Raw genomic sequence first — 21,179 nt, 5'->3', positions numbered from 1 at the left:
TTGATGGGACGTGGGTAATCTAGAGAGCAGATATGGGAGAGCTATGTGTACATGAATCACAGGCTCGTAGAAGCTAATGTTAGTACATGACCTAAAAGAGATATGTCATGGGAACCAAATAAACTGTTTGTATCTCGGAGGCCACCCATGACATCTGAGGTTACCTATTAGCCTTACCATGAGCTCTTGGGTATCACAGGTAGGGAGGGAGAGAGGGAAATGGAGAACATTACAGGTGAAATTTACATGTAGCTCTTTTGTAGCCCTTAAAACCCCTATCCCCCAGAAACTTTAAAAGGACTGGAGTGGTAGATTAAAAAAAAAAATAGCTTACTGAAAAGGGCAGACTAGATACTCTATATGCAAGGAATGGGGCTGGTAATATTAAGCAAGCACCTGGAAGCAAAGGGACCTTGCTTCACTAAATTGGAGCTAAACGTACCCACCTGGTTAGCTTTGTGTGTAATAAGTAAGCTTTCAGGTCCTCTGTGTCCCCAGGTGCCCACTGGTCATCTACCTGTGAGGTCAGGCTGCCTTTCTCTGCCACCAGCTTTCTTTCCTTGGCCCACCCCAATTCTCATCACAAAGCCCAGGTTTTGAGCCAGGTTACTGAGACCTATAGGGTGACAGAAGTTTAGAGAAGGCTGCTGATTCCCCTTCTTCAAGAGCTTTAGCATCAGAATCATCCAGGTTTGTGTCCAGGCTCCATTGCTTGTTGGTTGTATGACCTTGGGTACATTTCTTAACCTCTGCATCTGTGAGATGGGCATAATCATACCTATTTCACATGGTTGAGTGAATTAAGTGCTATAAATGAAACACCTACAACCATGCCTGGAAAATGAACACTCAGCAGAGAATAGCTATTATCATTCTTAGTAGTGGCATTTTTACAGACTGGGAAAAACCCATTGTCCTTCATTCTATTTCCTCTCTGATCCTGATGGTTGTGGACTAGTGGAGAGAGCAAGACCAACAGAGGCCTCTGCTGCCAGCTGACATGCAACCTTGAGCAAGCCCGTCTCCACTCTGAGCCAGACTTACCTCCTCTCTTAAATAAGGACAACAGTGCACCCCCTCACTGGACTACCTGAATGCTGGGAGGCACGCAAGGGACACCGCCACCAAAGTTCAGCGAGTCTACACGGAGACGGGAGAGGTAGGATGATGCCATCTATGATGCCCTGAAGCCCCACACACTCCTCCATGTGTGGCCCACAGCACACCCTGTTAAAAACATAAAATTTCAGGTCCCAACACAGATCTTGTAAAACCAGAAACTCTGGGGGTGGAGTGTGTGATCTCCATCCAGCCAGCATTCCAGGTGATCCTGTTGCACCTTCATGTGTGGGAAGCACTGTGTTAAGGTCATCCGGAGAAGGGCAGAGATGAATTACCCACAGGAAACTGTTTAACTTTGGAAGATATTTAGAAATAGTAAAACGATCTCCACCCCCCACCCACCTTCTTATGTAGAAGGATATTCAGATATATTTGAAGTTTAGCCACTGTTATGGGCTGAATTGTGTCCCACTAGAATTCATATGTTGAAGTTCTAACCTCAGGACCTCAGGATGTGACTGTATTTAAAGAGGTAATTAAGGTAAAAGGAGGTCACATGCATGCGTGTGTGCTCACTTGTGTCTGATTCTTTGTGACCTCAAGAACAGTAGCCCACCAGGCTTTCTGTCCATGGGATTTCCCAGGCAAGAATACTGGAGTGGGTTGCCAGTTCCTCCTCCAGGGAAACTTTCCGAACTAGAGACTGAACCTGCGTCTCCTGCCACTGAGCCACCTGGGAAGCCTCCTACTCTGAGGTCATGTGGCTGGGTCCTAATTCAATATGACTGGTGTCCTTGTAAGAAGATGAACTTTGGCTGTAGACAGGTAGAGAGGGAAGACCATGTGAAGACATATGGGAACGCAGCTATCTATAAACCAGAGAGGCTTCAGAAGAAACCAGTTCTGCCCACACCTTGATCTTGGAATGTCTAGACTCCAGAATTGTGAGATAACACATTTCTGTAGGTAAAGCCACCCAGTCTGTGGTATCTGTTATGGCAGCCCATAGCCAAGGTGGAGCCCTGAGCAGAGTGAGTTCTGCATAGTTGAGGCTGGAAGCTGCGGGCAAGGAGGTAAGTACAGGTTTGAGAGCTTGATACCCCCAAGGGGAAAGCCATTTTTAGATGCCTCTGTTGATGGAAGCAAAATAGATGAGATGCTTGCTCTCTTTAGAAAGAATTTTTCACTTTGTAAGTGACATACTTGTCACAAGAGATAGATGAGAAGTGATAAAGAAAAACCACTAGAATCAGAGTGAAAGTCAGCAGAAAAGTACTAAGTTTTTCACAAACAACCCCGTCACAGAATGCATTTACCTCAGGAAGGCAGACACCCTGGGCTATGTGCAAGGGATTAGGTAGAGCCTCTGGAAGAAGTTAGTTGGAAGGGCCAGGAGAGCCTGGCCATTTTCAGCCCAGATGAGAGGGCAAGAACACTGCACTTGTATTTAAGGGACAAAGGTGTGCAGGACCTTGATGCCTTGTTTATTTGCTAAGTGGGTTTACTTCCCCTATCTTTTGAGTTTCACCTGCATTAAATTAAAAAAAAAAAATCCCCCCCTGCCCCGCCCCGAATATTTAGACCTAGAAGCGTGGCCAGATTCTACAGGGGTTCGATAACCCTGGAGGGGTGAAGCCAAGGGTTTCGAGAGAACATCTAAAACAGGTTTGTCCATCTAGCGACCTTCTCTAGGGTGTGAGCACAGGTGTCACATGAGACAGGAGTACACACAAAACTTGTTTTCACAGGGCTTTCTCTGAGGTCACTATTCCAGGGTTGACATTTTATCTGCCAACATTTGAAAACTGCTTCGAAGAAACAAGCTTTTCCTCTGAAACCCCCACCCTCTAAGCTCATACTATATGTTTTTTAAAAACTTTATTTTAAATGATCACACTGTCATGGGGCAGAAGGCTGACTTTCCTTATTTAAATGAAGGATCACTTTTTTTTTTTTTAATATTCAATAGGAGAAGCAGAAATTCTTTCAGGTCGTAATGATTCCTTTCTTTTCTTCCACTAAATAAACCTTTCAGGGGGTTTCCAGCATATGCAAACCACGATGACTACACAATCAAAATAACAATTTGACCTTTGAGCTCTGCTCCAGGGACATCCCCACTGATAGACCATAGCTTCTCATAAAGATTTCCATGTAAAACTTCCCTTTCTCTGTCCATTCTGTTTCTTAGCATTCATGAGAAAACCAATATGCCGAAGTCGCATGGAGTAAATCTAGTAGGCTTGCTTTCATGAAATGCATTTCCTTTTGCTTCATTTGGTGTTTGGGAAGGTACTGTCCATGCTGGGCATGGGCAGAGAGAAGAGTGGGTAACCGGCATGAGCTTTACTGCTGGGTTGCTGTACATTTGTTGCCAAGAAACTGGGATCAGTCTTGTACTGAGTGTAGGATGCTGCATTGTCTTGGCAGTGACATGAAGGCTTGGCTCTGGGTAAAAATTCCATGGTGCATCAATTTTTCTCTTTCTTCTTAAAAGCACAATCTTTCTTTAGGAAGTGGTCTTTCTTTAAAAAATATAGAGCCGTCTGCTGGGTCCACAGTGACTTTTCCCAGTCAGAGTTGAATGAGTATGCGATTTACACTTGTAGAAGGCACTGCAGTGCACTGCTCAGACACCCCACTTCAGGACCCCAGCTGGCAGTTGTGCTTGACTGACAGCTAGCACCTGTGTCCTTCTGGTCTCCAAACCCTCGTGAAGAGAAGCACCTCGTTTAAGGTTAGGCCCCTTTCCTGGGAGCAGCCAGAATCCAGGATGGGCTGATGTGGGGGTTAGGAAGGTCCAGTCCCCGTTCTTTATTTGGGGACGTCTCTGCAGGGTGATTCCAGCTCCAGAGTTCCCTGTGAAATTAACAGACACCTCTGGTGTGACTGCACTGCAGCTCAGCTTCTCTCTCTGCCTCAGTCTGCAGCCTTTGCTTCCACACAGGTGTCGATGCCAAGATCATTCCCTAATGAACCACCTGCAGGCAAGTCTCCATCTCTGAATTGGTTTCCCAGGGAACCCACACTGCAGCAAAAGCTTTTCCCTTCAACAGGATTGGTGTTTTATTTCTCATGTAGTTTATTGTTAAGGGATAAATTTATATTTTCATTCTAAAAATTAGTAGGTATTGCTTTTCAAAGACTTCATTTAGAAATTTTTCTGTGCATGCAGTATACAAAAGAATTGAAAATGTTTTGAACTCTGTTGGAACAAAACAGCAGTGCTGAGAGCTCTATTGGTTAACCCTGAAATTTTGGTCATCAGGTTTAAATTGATTGTTAACCACAGAGCATGGCCATGTGGTGGAGGAAAAAGTCTGAGGCCAGGGGTCTGCATGAAAAAGGTCAAAGGGTCAATCTCTGTATTTGTGGGTTTGTTTTCCATTTTTCCCTTGTCTCAACCTGTACTCTAACCTGACCAGTCCTACCAAAAGTGTTGTCTTGACCTGTCCTTGGAATGGATGAGAGAGTGTAGATAACCACTGCAAATCTGTCACCATGTTGGAAAGACAGTCCCTGGCACCTGCCCTGCCATGTATGGAGAGCAGAATATATATCAAGAAGAAGCCAACTTGGGATTTTTCCCCAAAAGGAAAGAGTAGGTAGGTTTCCACAATTTGTTTTTCTCAAATTTAGAATAAACACAATTTTCCTATATTGAGTAGCTTGTTTTACCAACAAGGAGAACCAATGAGTAAGGTAGAAGGGAAATAGGATAAAAATGTTTTTAGCTTAAATATCTTGTTAGGTTGAGCTTGATGACTGTAAATTTATCAGAAACATTGCAGTTTTGGAAATGAGCGGGATGGGGAATTAGTGAAAATTCAGTGTAAGTACTGAAAAGTAATGGAAATTTGTATCTATTTCATTATTATATTATAAAACATATGCACACATAATACATATATGTTTTATAATATAACATAATAATATATATATACATACATATGTAAATGTGTACATTCACATACATGTGTATGTTTGTATATATTTTTATACCTGTTTATATGACTTATACATACTGACAAAGTTTGGAAGCAATGTTGTGCTAAAAGTAAAAAAATTTATTAGAATGGTGGAATTTGAATAATTAGAACATTTTTATTAGTATTTTTATCGTTTGACCAAATTAGTGTTTAAAAATAAGTTTCATGGAAAGAATGAAACAGAATTTAGTAAGATAAAAATGGAAAATTATAGAACAGGCAGATCTTGACATTCGAAATAAGAACCTGGTCCAGAGAAATACTTGGGTGGAATGAAAACTGATGACAAATTCTATTATTGTGCCTGTAATTCTATTTTGTCTGTGTTGGGCATTAGCCTGGATTCAAATGCTTTGGGCAGGTATGGTGAGCTGGTGGCCTGGTAACCTGCAGACATCTATTTGCATGAACTGATTTGCTTGGGTTGAAAGGTTCTGCTCAGTGAAGGAGGAAGGAAAAAGAAGGATAATTTTGTGCCAGTCTCTGATAATGACCCCAGCTTGGCCCCAGGGACTCCTGGAACAGATGGGGCTCTTTAAATGAGGGGTGGATAGTGTATATGTGTGTCTCTGTGTGGGGTGTGTTGGGGGCCAGCAAAGATGGAAGGAAAGACACTGTGGCATGAAAAGGTTGAGGCAGGTGAGCTAAATTGTGAACACCTGTGAGCCGCCCTGTCCCTGATGCTCAGCCAGTCCTCGAGGAGAATTTAACCAGGGTCAGAAAGCCTGAAAGAGCAGATGCCAGTTGAGACAATGAAATTTGAACAACTGCTGTTATAAGTTAACATTTACCAGCGCAGTAGACTGTGCCCAGGGGTCTTCCCTGGTGGCTCAGTGGTAAAGAATCTGCCTGCAATACGGGAGACTTGGGTTCCATCCTTGGGTTGGGAAGATCCCCTGGAGAAGGGAATAGTAATTCACTCCAGTATTCTTGCCTGGAGAATTCCATGGACAGAGGTCACAGTCCATGGGGTTGGACATGACTAAACAAGAAACACAACAAACAACTGTGCCCAGGACTACACTCTTCACAGTCTTGCTAAGTCGCTTCAGTCGTGTCTGACTCTGTGCGACCCCACTGACGGCAGCCCACCAGGCTCCCCTGACTCTGGGATTCTCCAGGCAAGAACACTGGAGTGGGTTGCCATTTCCTCTCCAATGCATGAAAGTGAAAAGTGAAAGTGAAGATGCTCAGTCGTGTCCGACTCTTTGCAACCCCATGGACTGCAGCCCACCAGGCTCCTCCATCCATGGGATTTTCCAGGCAAGAGTACTGGAGTGGGGTGCCATTGCCTTCACAGTCTTAGCTCCATTAATATCTCCAGCAATCCCATAACAGACATACTTCTACCTTTTTCTAACAAATGGTAGAAACTGGGACTTGAAGAGGTTAAATAACTTGCTCAAAAAGTGGCTGAGCTACAAATTGTTTCTCAATTTTGGGTAACTCTATTGGCTTTGATTTCTTAATGGCAAGCATTCAAGTTGGTAAAAACTTGAGATCTGAAGAAAAATTTGGGTTTCTGTCATGGCTTTGCTGTTACCTGTCTGTGTAGTCTTGGACATGTTACACAACACCTTTGAACCTGCCAGAGTTGGAAGGATCAGAGATTATAGACACAAAGAAAAATACTTAGTTAATGATACTATTATCTTTCAAGGTGAAAACTTAATGACTATTAATTCATTGATGAATTTGCTGCTGTATGCTTTTCAGCCAAAAGATAAAAGTAAATGCTGACCATAGGCTATTATATTTAATAGATTATACAACCAAATCTTTTTTCTATATTCATTTATTGTTAATATGATGGTTAATTTTATGTGTCAACCTGATTGGGCCAGTGAGATCCAAGATAGTTGGTCAAATATTATTCTGTGTGTTTCTGTGAGAGTGTTTCTGGATGAGATTAACTTTGAAATTGGTAGATTGAGTAAAACAGTTTGTCCTTTTTAGCCTAGGTGGGCCTCATCCAGTCAGGTGAAGGTGTAATTAGTACAAAAGTCTGGCCCTCCTCTAGGTAAGAGAAAATTTTTCTCTTGCCTGCCCACCTTAGTTCTGGGACACTGGATTTTTCATGCCTTCAGACTTGAACTGAACCATCAGCTCTTCATGGGTCTTGAGCCTGCCAGTCTTCAGACCTGGACTGGAATTATACCATCAGCTTCTGGTCTCAGTTTGCCAACTTAGCCTATGCTGCTAAGTCGCTTCAGTCATGTCTGACTCTGTGCAACCCTATAGACGGCAGCCCACGAGGCTCCCCCGTCCCTGGGATTCTCCAGGCAAGAACACTGGAGTGGGTTGCCATTTCCTTCTCCAATGCATGAAAGGGAAAAGTGAAAGTGAAGTTGCTCAGTCGTGTCCAACTCTTCGAGACCCCATGGACTGCAGCCTACCAGGCTCCTCCATCCATGGGATTTTCCAGGCAAGAGTACTGGAGTGGGGTGCCATTGCCTTCTCCGAATTTAGCCTATAGATCTTGGAAATTGCCTGAGCCAGTTCCTTATAACGACTCTCTTTCTCTACATGTACACACACACACACACACACACACACACACACACACACACACTCACACTCACACACACACACACACACATACACACTCACACACCTTATAGATTCTGTTTCTCTGCAGCGCCCTGAATGTATATTCACTCACTGTTGATCTAATGGTGTCTGGATCTCAGGTACTGGGCTCCAAGCCAAAGACAGAGAGAGAATAAGAAAGTCTGATTTCCTACCCTCATATAGTTTACAGTTTTCTAGACTAGACTAGAGGGAAAGGCAGACCTTAGACATTATTGTAAATGATGAATTAAAATGCAGTAAGTGCCACAGAGAAAATATACCAGGGGCTATAAGTTCATAAGGCAGAGCCCTCCTCTACTTTGGGCTGCTTTGAGGCAGTAACATGTGTGCTGAATAAACTGAGATTTGAGTAGGGAGTGGGCTTGATTGGAAAGTGTCCTGGGCAGGGGACTCAGTGTGGGGACTTCATTCTTTCCCAGTATGTCCTAGAGCTGAAAGAAGACAGCTGTGGTGGAGCAAAGAGACCAAGTTAAGCTAGTAAATAACCTATATATTCTCTCTTCTGTTTTTTTTAAGAGATTGTATAGAATTGGTGTTAATTCTTCTCTAAATGTTAGGTTGAGTTCTCCAGTGAAACCATTTGGGCAAGAAGATTAAAATTATGAATTCAATTTTATCAGTAGTTACAGTGCTACTCAAATTATTGATTTTATATTGATTAAGTTGTGGTAGTTTGTACTTTTTGTAGAATTGGTCTGTTTTGCTTAGGTTGTCAAATTTATGTGTGTAGAGGTGGTTGTAACCCTTATTAACCTTTTGACATCTGTAGTGTCTATAGTAATTGTAGTAATGTCCAAGTAAAAATCCTGTTTTATTCCTGATATTTGTAACTGTTTTCTTTTTTTGTCAGTCTTGCTAGAGGTTTGTCAGTTGATCTTTTAAGAGAACAACATTTTTGTTCCAGGGATTTTTTTTTTTCTATTTTCTGTTTTCAATGTCATTGATTTCTGTTCTCTTAAAAATTATTTTCTTCTTTCTGCTTTCTTTGTGTTTATTTTGCTTTTACTTTTATTAATTTCTTGAGGTGAGAGTTTATATCATTGATTTGAGACTTTTCCTTTTTCCTAATGTTAGTATTAGTGTTACAGAATCTCCCCTAGACACTGAATTAGCTGTATGGTATGTTGTGTTTTTATTTGCATTCAATTCAATGTTTTTGTTTTTAAATTTCCTTTGAAAGTGGAGGAATCAATCTGCCAGACTTCAGACTATACTACAAAGCTACAGTTATCAAGACAGTATGGTATTGGCACAAAGACAGAAATATAGGTCAATGGAACAAAATAGAAAGTCCAGAGATAAATCAATGCACCTATGGATACCTTGTCTTTGACAAAGGGGGCAAAAATATACAATAGAGAAAAGACAATCTCTTTTAACAAGTGGTTCTGGGAAAACTGGTCAATCATCTGTAAAAGAATCAAACTACAACACTTTCATGCATTGGAGAAGGAAATGGCCACCCACTCCAGTGTTCTTGCCTGGAGAATCCCAGGGACGGGGGAGCCTGATGGGCTGCCGTTTATGGGGGCGCACAGAGTCAGACATGACTGAAGCAACTTGGCAGCAGCAGAACACTTTCTAACACCATACACAAAAATAAACTCAAAATGGATTAAAGATCTAAATGTAAGACCAGAAACTGTAAAACTCTTAGAAGAAAATATAGGCAGAACATTCTCTGACATAAATCACAGCAAGATCCTCTATGACCCACCTCCCAGAGTAATGGAAATAAAAACAAAAATTAAAAAATGGACCTAGTTAAATTTGAAAGCTTTTGCACAATGAAGGAAGCTATACACAAGCTGAAAAGGTAGCCTTCAGAATGGGAGAAAATAATAGCAAATGAAACAACTGACAAAGAATTAATCTCCAAATATACAAGCAGCTCATGCAACTCAATACCAGAAAAATAAACAATACAATCAAAAAGTGGGCCAAAGAACTAAACAGACATTTTTCCAAAGACATACAGATGGCTAACAAACACATGAAAAGATGTTCAACATCATTCATTATCAAAGAAATGCAAATCAAAATCACAATGAGGTATCATCTCACACTGGTCAGAATGGCTTCCATCAAAAAGTCTACAGACGATAAATGCTGGAGAGGGTGTGGAGAAAAGAGAACCCTCATACACTGTTGGTGGGAATGCAAACTAGTAAAGCCACTATGGCAAACAGTGTGGAGATTCCTTAAAAAACTGGAAATATATAGAACTGCCACATGACCCATAATCCCACTGTTGGGCATGCACAGCAAGGAAATAAGAATTGAAAGAGACACGTGTATCCCAATGTTCACTGCAGCACTGTTTACAGTAGCTAGGACATGGAACCAACCTAGATGTCCATCGGCAGATGAATGGACAAGGAAGTTGTGGTATGTATACACAATGGAATATTACTCAGCTATAAAATAGAACACATTTGAGTCAGATCTAATGAGGTAGATGAAACTGAAGCCTATTATACAGAGTGAAGTAAATCAGAGAAACACCAATACAATAAATTAGTGCATATATATGGAATTTAGAAAGATGATAATGACGGCCCTATATGCAAGATAGCAAAAGAGACACAGATGTAAAGAACAGACTTTTGGACTATGTGGGAGAAGGTGAGGATGGGATGATTTGAGAGAATAACATTGAAGCATGTGTATTCAGTTCAGTTCAGTCGCTCAGTCATGTCCAACTCTTTGCGACCCCATGAATTGCAGCACACCAGGCCTCCCTGTCCATCACCAACTCCCGGAGTTCACCCAGACTCACATCCATCGAGTCGGTGATGCCATCCAGCCGTCTCATCCTCTGTCGTCCCCTTTTCCTGCTGCCCCCAATCCCTCCCAGAATCAGGGTCTCTTCCAATGAGTCAACTTTTCACATAAGATGGCAAAAGTACTGGAGTTTCAGCTTTAGCATCAGTCCTTCCGAAGAAATCCCAGGGCTCATCTCCTTTAGAATGGACTGGTTGGATCTCCTTGCGGTCCAAGGGACTCTCAAGAGTCTTCTCCAACACCACAGTTCAAAAGCATCAATTCTTCGGCGCTCAGCTTTCTTCACAGTCCAACTCTCACATCCATACATGACCACTGGAAAAACCATAGCCTTGACTAGACGGACCTTTGTTGGCAAAGTAATGTCTCTGCTTTTGAATATGCTATCTAGGTTGGTCATAACTTTCCTTCCAAGGAGTAAGCGTCTTTTAATTTCATGACTGCAGTCACCATCTGCAGTGATTTTGGAGCCCCGAAAAATAAAGTCTGACACTGTTTCCACTGTATTCCCATCTATTTCCCATGAAGTGATGGGACCAGATGTCATGATCTTCGTTTTTTGAATGTTGAGCTTTAAGCCAACCTTTTCACTCTCCTCTTTCACTTTCATCAAGAGGCTTTTAGTTCCTCTTCACTTTCTGCCATAAGGGTGGTGTCATCTGCATATCTGAGGTTATTGATGTTTCTCCCAGCAATCTTGATTCCAGCTTGTGCTTCTTCCAGCCCAGCGTTTCTTATGATGTACTCTGCATATAAGTTAAATAAACAGGGTGACAGTATACAGCCTTGACATACTCCTTTTCCTATTTGGAACCAGTCTGTTGTTCCATGTCCAGTTCTAACTGTTGCTTCCTGACCTGCATATAGGTTTCTGAAGAGGCAGGTCAGGTGGTCTGGTATTCCCATCTCTTTCAGAATTTCCCACAGTTTATTGTGATCCACACAGTCAAAGGCTTTGGCATAGTCAATAAAGCAGAAATAAATGTTTTTCTGGAACTCTCTTGCTTTTTCCATGATCCAGCAGATGCTGGCAATTTGGTCTCTGGTTCCTCTGCCTGTTCTAAAACCAGCTTGAACATCTGGAAGTTCATGGTTCACGTATTGCTGAAGCCTGGCTTGGAGAATTTTGAGCATTACTTTACTAGCGTGTAAGATGAGTGCAATTGTGTGGTAGTTTGAGCATTCTTTGGCATTGCCTTTCTTTGGGATTGGAATGAAAACGGACCTTTTCCAGTCCTGTGGCCACTGCTGAGTTTTCCAAATTTGCTGGCATATTGAGTGCAGCACTTTTACAGCATCATCTTTCGGGATTTGAAATAGCTCAACTGGAATTCCATCACCTCCACTAGCTTTGTTCATAGTGATGCTTTCTAAGGCCCACTTGACTTCACATTCCAAGATGTCTGGCTCTAGGTGAGTGATCATACTGTCGTGTTTATCTTGGTCGTGAAGGTCTTTTTTGTACAGTTCTTCTGTGTATTCTTGCCATCTCTTCTTAATATCTTATTCTTTTGTTAGGTCCATACCATTTCTGTCCTTTATCGAGCCCATCTTTGCATGAAATGTTCCCTTGGTGTCTTGAATTTTCTTGAAGAGATCTCTAGTCTTTCCCATTCTGTTGTTTTCCTCTATTTCTTTGTGTTGATCACTGAGGAAGGCTTTCTTATCTCTCCTTGTTATTCTTTGGAACTCTGCATTCAGATGCTTATATCTTTCCTTTTCTCCTTTGCTTTTCGCTTCTCTTCTTTTCACAGCTATTTGTAAGGCCTCCCAAGACAGCCATTTTGCTTTTTTGCATTTCTTTTCTATGGGAATGGTCTTGGTCCCTGTCTCCTGTACAATGTCACAAACAGGTGACCAGCAAATATGCCAGCAAATTTGGAAAACTCAGCAGTGGCCATAGGACTGGAAAAAGTCAGTTTTCATTCCAATCCCAAAGAAAGGCAATGCCAAAGAATGCTCAAACTACCGCACAATTGCACTCATCTCACACACTAGCAAAATAATGCTCAAAATCCTCCAAGCCAGGCTTCAACAGTATGTGACCCATGAACTTCTGGATGTTCAAGCTGGATTTAGAAAAGGCAGAGGAACCAGAGATCAAATTGCCAACATCTGCTGGATCATCAAAAAAGCAAGAGAGTTCCAGAAAAACATAGACTTCTGCTTTATTGACTAAGCCAAAGCCTTTGACTGTGTGGACCACAACAAACTGTGGAAAATCCTTAAAGAGATGGGAATACCAGACCACCTTACCTGCCTCCTGTGAAAACTATATGCAGGTCAAGAAGCAACAGTTAGAAGTGGACATGAAACAACAGACTGGTTCCAAATAGGCAAAGGAGTACGTCAAGGCTATATATTTTCACACTGCTTATTTAACTTATATACAGGGTACATCATGTGAAATGCTGGGCTGTATGAAGCACAAGCTGGGATCAAGATTGCCAGGAGAAATATCAATAACCTCAGATATGCAGATGACACCACCCTTATGGCAGAAAGCAAAGAAGAACTAAAGAGCCTCTTTTTGCTGAGGGTGAGAAAGAGGAGAGTGAAAAATTTGGCTTAAAACTCAACATTCAGAAAACTAAGATCATGGCATCTGGTCTTATCACTTCATGGAAAATAGATGGGGAAACAGTGGAAACAGTGAGAGACTTTATTTTCTTAGGCTCCAAAATCACTGCAGATGATGACTGCAACCATGAAATTAAAAGACACTTGCTCCTTGGAAGAAAAGCTATGACCATCCTAGGCAGCATATTAAAAAGCAGAGACATTACTTTGCTGACAAAGGTCAATCTAGTCAAAGCTATGATTTCTCCAGTAGTCATGTATGGATGTGAGATTTGGACAATAAAGAAAGCTGAGCACCGAAGAATTGATGCTTTTGAACTGTGGTGTTGGAGAAGACTCTTGAGAGTCTCTTGGACTGCAAGAAGATCCAACCAGTCCATCCTAATGGAGATCAGTCCTGAATGTTCATCGGAAGGACTGATATTAAAGCTGAAACTCCAATACTTTGGCTACCTGATGAGAACTGACTCATTGGAAAAGACCCTGATGCTGAGCAAGATTGAAGGCAGGAGAAGGGGACAACAGAGGATGAATTGGTTGAATGGCGTCAGAGACTCGATGGACATGAGTTTGAGTAAGCTCCGGGAGTTGGTGATGAACAGGTAACCCTGGCGTGCTGTGGTCCATGGGGTCGCAAAGAGTTATATATGACTGAGTGACTGAACTGAACTGAGCTGAAAATAGGTGACCAGTTCAAGTTCGATGCATGAAGCAGGGAACTCAAAGTCAGTACTCTGGGACAACACAGAGGGATAGGGTGGGGAAGGAAGAAGGAGGGGGGTTTGGGGTGGGGGGACATATGTACACCTGATTCTGATTCATGTCAATGTATGGCAAAAACCACCACAATGTTGTAAAGTAACTAGCCTTCAATTAAAATAAATAAATTAATGTAAAATTTAAAAAAAGAAAAAATAGCAAAGGAAATTGATATTAATAATTCTTTTAAAAAATACATTTATGTAGACTTCTACAGAAAAGATCCTTGATTTTCAGTGTTTTAAAACATGAAAGAAGAACTTTGCAATGCAGGTTTTTATAGATGTTGAAGGATTTCTAGAGGCTTATTGGTTTTGGTCATGATTTCACACCATGATTGCTCATCATCATGGCTGTCTATACCTGCCTTACTTTGGACATTTCACTCTGAAAAGTAAGCATGTTAGTTTTGCCAGTTAAAAAAAATTTTTTTTTCCTTTGAGACTTTCTTATTACTAAGTATTTAGAAATGTGTTGTTTAGTTTCCAAGTGTTTAGAGATATTCCTGTTATCTTTCTGTTGTTGGTTTCTAGGTTGATTGAATTGTGGTTAGAAAACACACTCTGCATAATTTTATTTATTTAAAAAATTTTGAGGTTGATTTTATTGCCCAGAACATGGTCTATTTTTGTTTATGTTCCATGGGTGACTGAAAATAATGTGAGAACTTCCTTTATTCTTTTAAAGTATATCTGATGGTGACAAATTCTCTTAGCTTTCCTTAATTCTGTTGTTCAGTCATTCAGTCATGTCTGACTCTTTCAGACCCCATGGACCGCAGCATGCCAGGCTTTTCTGTCCTTCACCATCTCCTAGAGCCTGCTCAAACTAATGTCCATTGAGTTGGTGATGCCATCCAACCGTCTCGTCCTCTGTCTTTCCCTTCTCCTCCTGCCTTCAATCTTTCCCAGCAGCAGGGTCTTTTCCAGAGTCAGCTCTTCTCATCAGGTGGCCAAAGTATTGGAGCTTCAGCTTCAACATCAGTCCTTCCAGTGAATATTCAGGACTGATTTCTTTTAGGATGGACTGGTTTGATCTCCTTGCAGTCCAAGAGACTCTCAAGAGCCTTGTCCAACTCCACAGTTAAAAAGTATCAATTCTTTGGCACTCAGCCTTCTGTATGGTCCAACTCTCACATCCATACATGACTACTGGAAAAACCATAGCTTTGACTATGCAGACCTTTGTTGGCAAAGTAATGTCTCTGCTTTTTAATATGCTGTCTAGGTCTGTCATAGTTTTCTTCTTCCCCCAAGGAGCCAGTGTCTTTTAATTTCATGACTGCAGTCACCATCTGCAGTGATTTTGGAGCCCAAGAAAATAAAGTTTGAGAATGGCTAAATTTTTTTATTTCTGAAGGATATTTTCATTGCGTACAGAATTCTGGCTTGACAGTTAATTCCCTTCAGTATTTGAAAAACACTGGACCACTTCCTTTTAACCTCCATGATTTCTAATAAGAAATCTACTGTCATTAGAATTCTTTACCCCCTATGGTTAAGGTGGTGTTTTTTCCTTTCATTTTTTAATATATATATATATATATATATATTTGTCTTTCAGAAGTTTGACTCTGATGTATCTTGGCACAGATTTCTTTGGGTTTATCCTGTTGGGTTCACTGAGTTTCTTGAATCTGTAGGTTTATATTTGCCAAATTCAAGAAATTCAGCCATTATTTATTTAATTCTTTCTCAGTTTCACCCCTTTTTTTTCTTGTGAGACTCCAATGGCATGAATGTTATATATTTTTTTTAATAGTCCACAGGTCTCTGTTGCTCCATTCATTTTTTTTTTTCCAGTGTATTTTCTTTCTGTTTTTCAGATTGAGTAGTTTCTGTTATTCTATCCTAAGTTCACCATTTCTTTCCTTTGGCCCCTCTATTCTGTTGTTGAGCCCATTCACTGAGTTTTTCGTTTCACTTATTGTATTTTTCAATTTAATATTTCCATTTCATTCTTCCTTAATTTTCTATTTCTTTGATGAAGGTTTCTATTTTTTTCATTTATTTCAAATACATTCATAATTGCTCACTGAAGCATTTTTAAAATCAGGCCTGTTTAAAAATATTTGTCAGATTAAGTCTATTATCTGTCATTTTGGTATTAGCATCTGTTGATTGTCTTTTTAAATTCAAATTGAGATTTTCCTGGACTTTACTTTGATAAATGATTTTTGACTAAAACCTAGGCATTTGGGGTATTACGATATTCTGGGTCTTATTTAAACCTTCTGATTTAGGTGACATACTCTAACACCACTTTGATTGGAGGAAGGGGGTCATCTCTTTATTAAGCCCTGGTGAAGTTAGAAGTAGAGGTTTCCCACTCACCTTCCACTGACACTTAAGGACAAGAGGGGTTCTTACTGCTGGATGTGGGTGGGAATTCCAGCTCTCCGTGTGACTTCTACTGATGCCACAGGGGTTGGAGTGGCCTTGTTACTGCTTGACAGTGGTCAAAGCCTTGCCTCTCCACTAGGCCTCCTCCAATACCATCCTAGTAGGGGGAACTGGTGCCCCATTACTACAGGTGGAAGTCCGGACTCCCTGCTTTATCTTTACCAGCATGAATGGATACGTTCAAAGCTTTTTCTGTGGTGTTGGCTGGAGCAGAGTGGCTATTGTTGAAAGTTTTCTTTCTTGCTAGACTTCTCCTTTCCTGGTCCTTTGGCTAGAGACAGCAGGACTTGTTTGTTTGTTTTGTGTTATTGTTGCTTAGGAGTTTTCTCTGTATCCCTTGGCATTCTGTGTGTCCAGCTCTAAGTCTGGGATATAGAAAATAATAAGGAAAGCCAGAGAATTTGCCATCATGTTGTTTCTTGGGTCCCAGCGCCCTTAGTGGTTTGCCTTCTTTCCACCTTTCAGAGTCTTATGTTTGATTTATTTATAAGAGCTAGGGTTTTAGTTGTGCTTATGAGTAGGAATAGGGAAAAGTAATTCTCCACTTTTTTGGAAGCCAAAGTCCTTAATAGTCAGACTATAGTCTTTATAGTCCTTATAGTCAGACTATTTAGTCTTTTTAATCCTGTCCCTCCAAAAGTGGGTATAAATAGCCATCAAAATTGAATCTGAATGAAGATTGCTGATTTTGAGTTCTTTGAGACACCGTGTGGCAGTATTTTTTAGGAGTAAACCTCATGCCCTGGATTTTCCAGAAAAGTCTGGGTTTCAAGTAATTTCATTGTTTTAAAATAAAAGCATTTCATCAACTGCAGATATGATTTTTTATGAAAATAAATTCACAAATACGAGGAAAACCTCCTGTATCTGACTTCAGGTCCCATTTGTATATTGAACATGAGATTATCTTGTCATGAGATAATAGTTAAGCCACCGGTGACCAATATTTATTTTGATGTACTCTTTGATTTTGCTAGTGGTAAAGAACCTGCCTGTCAATGCAGGAGACATAAGAGACTCAGGTTCAGTCCTTAGGTTGGGAAGAGCCCCTGGAGGAGGAAATGGAAACCCACTCCAGTTTTCTTGCCTAGAGAATCCCATGGACAGAAGAGCCTGGAGGGCTACAGTCCATGGGGTTGCAAAGTGTTGGATACAACTGAAGCAACTTAGGAGAAGGCAATGGCACACCACTCCAGTACTCTTGCCTGGAAAATCCCATGGATGGAGGAACCTGGGAGGCTGCAGTCCATGGGGTTGCTAGGAGTCAGACACGACTGAGCGACTTCACTTTTTCTTTTCCCTTTCATGCATTGGAGAAGGAAATGGCAACCCACTCCAGTGTTCTTGCCTGGAGAATCCCAGGGATGGGGGAGCCTGGTGGGCTGCCATCTATGGGGTCACACAGAGTCAGACACGACTGAAGTGACTTAGCAGCAGCAGAAGCAACTTAGCACAGCACAGCACTCTTTTGCTAAGTATTCGGATGATAGTTAGAGAGTAATGACAATGACAACAATAATAAAAGTGAACATTTACAGAATATTTTACTATAAGCCAGGCACTGTGATAAGCTTTTTGTTCATTGTCTCATATAAAACCCACTACTGGCCTATTCAGAAGATAATAATACTTCTTCCAGTTTGCAGATGAGTAAACAGAGGCTTAATGAGGTCAAGTATCTTACTTAAGGTCATACATCCAGCAAATGGAGGGAGCTAATTCTGTCTGACATCCTTGCTCTTGCTGTAGACCAGCACAGATAGAAACAATGAGAGGCATACATATAATTTAAGATGCTCTAGTAGCTACACTGAAAAAGTGAAAAGAAACATGTAAAATTATTTTTAATAATATATTCATTTCAACCCACTATAGCCAAAATATTATCCTTTCAACATACAATTGATTATTAATGAGACATTTTACTTTCTTTTTTTATATTGTCTTGAAAATTCAGTGTATATCTAGCACTTACAGACATCAGTTTGGAGACCAAATTTACATTGAAAATATCTGATATACATTTAGATTTCAGAAAATTTATAGTTGGAAAAAGTAGATTCATATAATGAAGTTGTTCCAGACATACTCAGGGGACTTCCCTGGTGATCCAGTGGTTAAGACTCTATACTCCCAATGCAGGGGGCCTGGTATAATCCTTGGTCAGGGAACAAGATCCTACATGCCTCAACTAAGACCTGATGCCGCCAAATAAATAAAAAAATATTAAAACAGAAACAAGCATACTCAGAAATTCATCAATAACTAATTTTGTATAAATATTAAAGTTAATATTTAAATAAGTTAAGATCAAATGCAATTAAAAACTGAGTTTCTTAGTCAGTGTAGCCATACTTCAAGTGCTTAACAGTCATGAGTGAGCTTTATAATCACTCTATTACCCTGCCTGAATTCAGTTTTCTATTGAAGGCTGAATCTCAAGGAGAACAAAACCTAAGCCATAGCCAGAAAGAGGGAGAAAATTCATGGAAGTAAAGGAAAGGATCAGCCAAGGGTCAAGAGAAAAAACTTTCCTTTTGGCTGCTGTTGAAATTACAGTAAGTTCTAAAGTCTTTGGTAACCAGGAGAGGAAGTAAAAGTGTTTCCTCCATTTCTGAGAACGTGTCACATGTGCATTCTATTAAACCTGACTTTTCAAAGAGAGCTGCTGTGTCTTGCCCTGTGAAGGATTAAAACCAAATGAAAATGGCGTTCAGCTCCAACACAGTAGTTCTCAGTCGAACACATCCACAAAGTCCTGAGCTGTGTCCCTATAGTGGTTAGTCACACAGTAACGTATACCAGTCAAATTTGAATGCTCCACCACAAATACCAGAATGGAAAACTTCTCAGACTTTTTCTTATTATAGTTGTTCATGGAGGTTTCGTGGTTATGAAACTTGTCTAAATGGCAGAAATATCTTGGTGCCAAGCAGTAGTTTCTGACCTATTTAAAGTTAAACCCATTTCACAATAATATATATTTTCACAAAACTTCTTAGGAATTAAAAAAAAATGTATTATTTTTGCAAAGTAACTAGAAAGCAAAGAAGTTATCTTTTTAAAAAAAATCAATATGAGTGGTATATTACTAAAGATTATATAAAATGAAATATATTTTAATATGTCCTGTAATAGTACTATAATACATATAGGGAACAGTTTAACTATTCACTATTTAGCAAATAGACATATGCTGTTTAATTTACTCTTAGTAAATAATAAAAAACCATGGCTTGACAAATGAATATAAAAATATCATTATGTCTTGCTCGCTTTGGAGACTGGATGTGTATTAAAATGCAGATTGAAATTTAACTGTATTAAATCACCAAGAATAACGACATTCACAATCTCATGGTTGAAATTCTTGCATTTTGTGTGTAAAATTATCACTTTCATGTGATTATTTTTTGAGTTCTGTTTCTATAAGAAGAGATGGGGGAGGAATCCTTCACTGTATGGCAAATACATGTCTACATATTTGCAGAGATTGAGAGAGGGGAATTTAGAGCTAGATGGTCTGGGTTTGAGTATGACTCTGACACTTACCAGTTTGGGAACTTTGGGAACTTATTTAAATTCTCTATGCCTTATTTTTGTTCTCTAAAAAATGGCCTTAATCATTATACAGACCTCACAGGGGCTGTTGTGAAGATTAAATGAGTACATGTGTATAGGGGGCTTAGAACAATCATGGCCCACAGGAAGATCTCAGTAAATGTTCAGTTCAGTTCAGTTCAGTCGCTCAGTCATGTCCAACTCTTTGTGACCCAATGAATTGAAGCACACCAGGCCTCCCTGTCCATTACCAACTCCCGGAGTTCACTCAGACTCACGTCCATTGAGTCAGTGATGCCATCCAGCCATCTCATCCGCTGTCGTCCCCTTCTCCTCCTGCCCCCAATCCCTCCCAGCATCAGAGTCTTTTCCAATGAGTCAACTCTTCGCATATTAGCTATCATTTATTTCCCCCTGGGTGTTTCACTCAATGTGTCCGAAGCCAAACTTATTAGTTTCCATTCTACACTTGTTCTTCATGCACTTTCCATATAAATTGGTCAAGTACTTTGTCACCCTAAAAGTCTATGATTTAGTTTTTCTTCTGCTTAGACTCCTTATCTAATCACTAGCCAAGTGCTGTCTGTTTAAATTCTGATTTCTCCAAGTCATTTGCTCTCTTCTCCTCCCTAGGACCATAGACTCTAACTGTTTGTGTGTGTGTGTCATTTCTTGTCTCCCTAAATTAATTTTCCATATAGCAGAGCATCTATTAATAACTATAACCTAAGTCTGAGTAAAGTCCTTTCTCATCGGTGAGTCTCCATTGCTTACAAGCATGGAAGAAATCCAAGTTCCTTAGCATGGAATGAATTTAAGGTCCTATGTGATCTGTTCCTGCCTACTTCTCATTCGTTTATTCAACAATATTTATTGAGTACTTGCTACATATTAGCCTAAAATCTTGCCTCTCTGCTGCTGCTGCTCCTGATACTTTTATTGAATATCATGCTGCTTACTGTTTCTTGAACTTATATGCTGTTTCTTGTCTCTCTGGGATGGCTTACATATTATTCTCTGCCTGGAATGCCCTTCCCTAGAGTTACTGAATGTCAGTGCCAGGGTTCAGACTCATGCTTCCCAGCTCTTCACCCAGTTCTCCCTGTCTGCCACACTACAGTTCAGGACCACGCAGCTGTCCTATATTAACTGGGAGGTGGATAGTAGACTCTCAACAGATGCTTCCTGAAATAGTGAGTGTCGTCCACAATGGTAACCAGATGAGTGAATAACCAGGGTACTTTTACCAGTTCTAATAGAAGCTATTGCATATCATGTTCTCACTTCTCTTTCTGTTAGTGAGTTTTAGCTTAAATCTCAGAAAGCCCTAAAACTTATGTGGTCTTTATTGTGAAAGACAGGAGGAGAGATGCCATGTCTGATATTGATCTAATACACAGGTCTGGACCATGGGGCTAAGATCCCTGATGTAAACTCTAACTTTCGATCC

At 40.4% G+C, this 21,179-nt stretch overlaps 1 long non-coding RNA gene across 2 annotated transcripts in view; it reads left to right on the top strand.

The window, feature by feature from the left end:
- Positions 1-21,179, top strand: part of LOC139182952 (uncharacterized) — a 232,703-nt gene that overhangs the window by 72,330 nt on the left and 139,194 nt on the right. Inside the window, exon 3 of one of the 2 annotated variants that reach the window (XR_011566453.1) lies at positions 959-13,750. The exons of the other annotated variant lie outside the window; for it this stretch is intronic. This is a non-coding gene — a long non-coding RNA (uncharacterized lncRNA). Of the gene's footprint in view, positions 1-958; positions 13,751-21,179 lie in introns of those variants that run through there. 2 annotated transcript variants of the gene reach the window in all.

Source organism: Bos indicus, chromosome 5 (assembly GCF_029378745.1).
Source record: "Bos indicus isolate NIAB-ARS_2022 breed Sahiwal x Tharparkar chromosome 5, NIAB-ARS_B.indTharparkar_mat_pri_1.0, whole genome shotgun sequence".
Taxonomy (NCBI): Eukaryota; Metazoa; Chordata; class Mammalia; order Artiodactyla; family Bovidae; genus Bos; species Bos indicus.
This window is presented reverse-complemented; position numbering and strand designations above follow the sequence as displayed.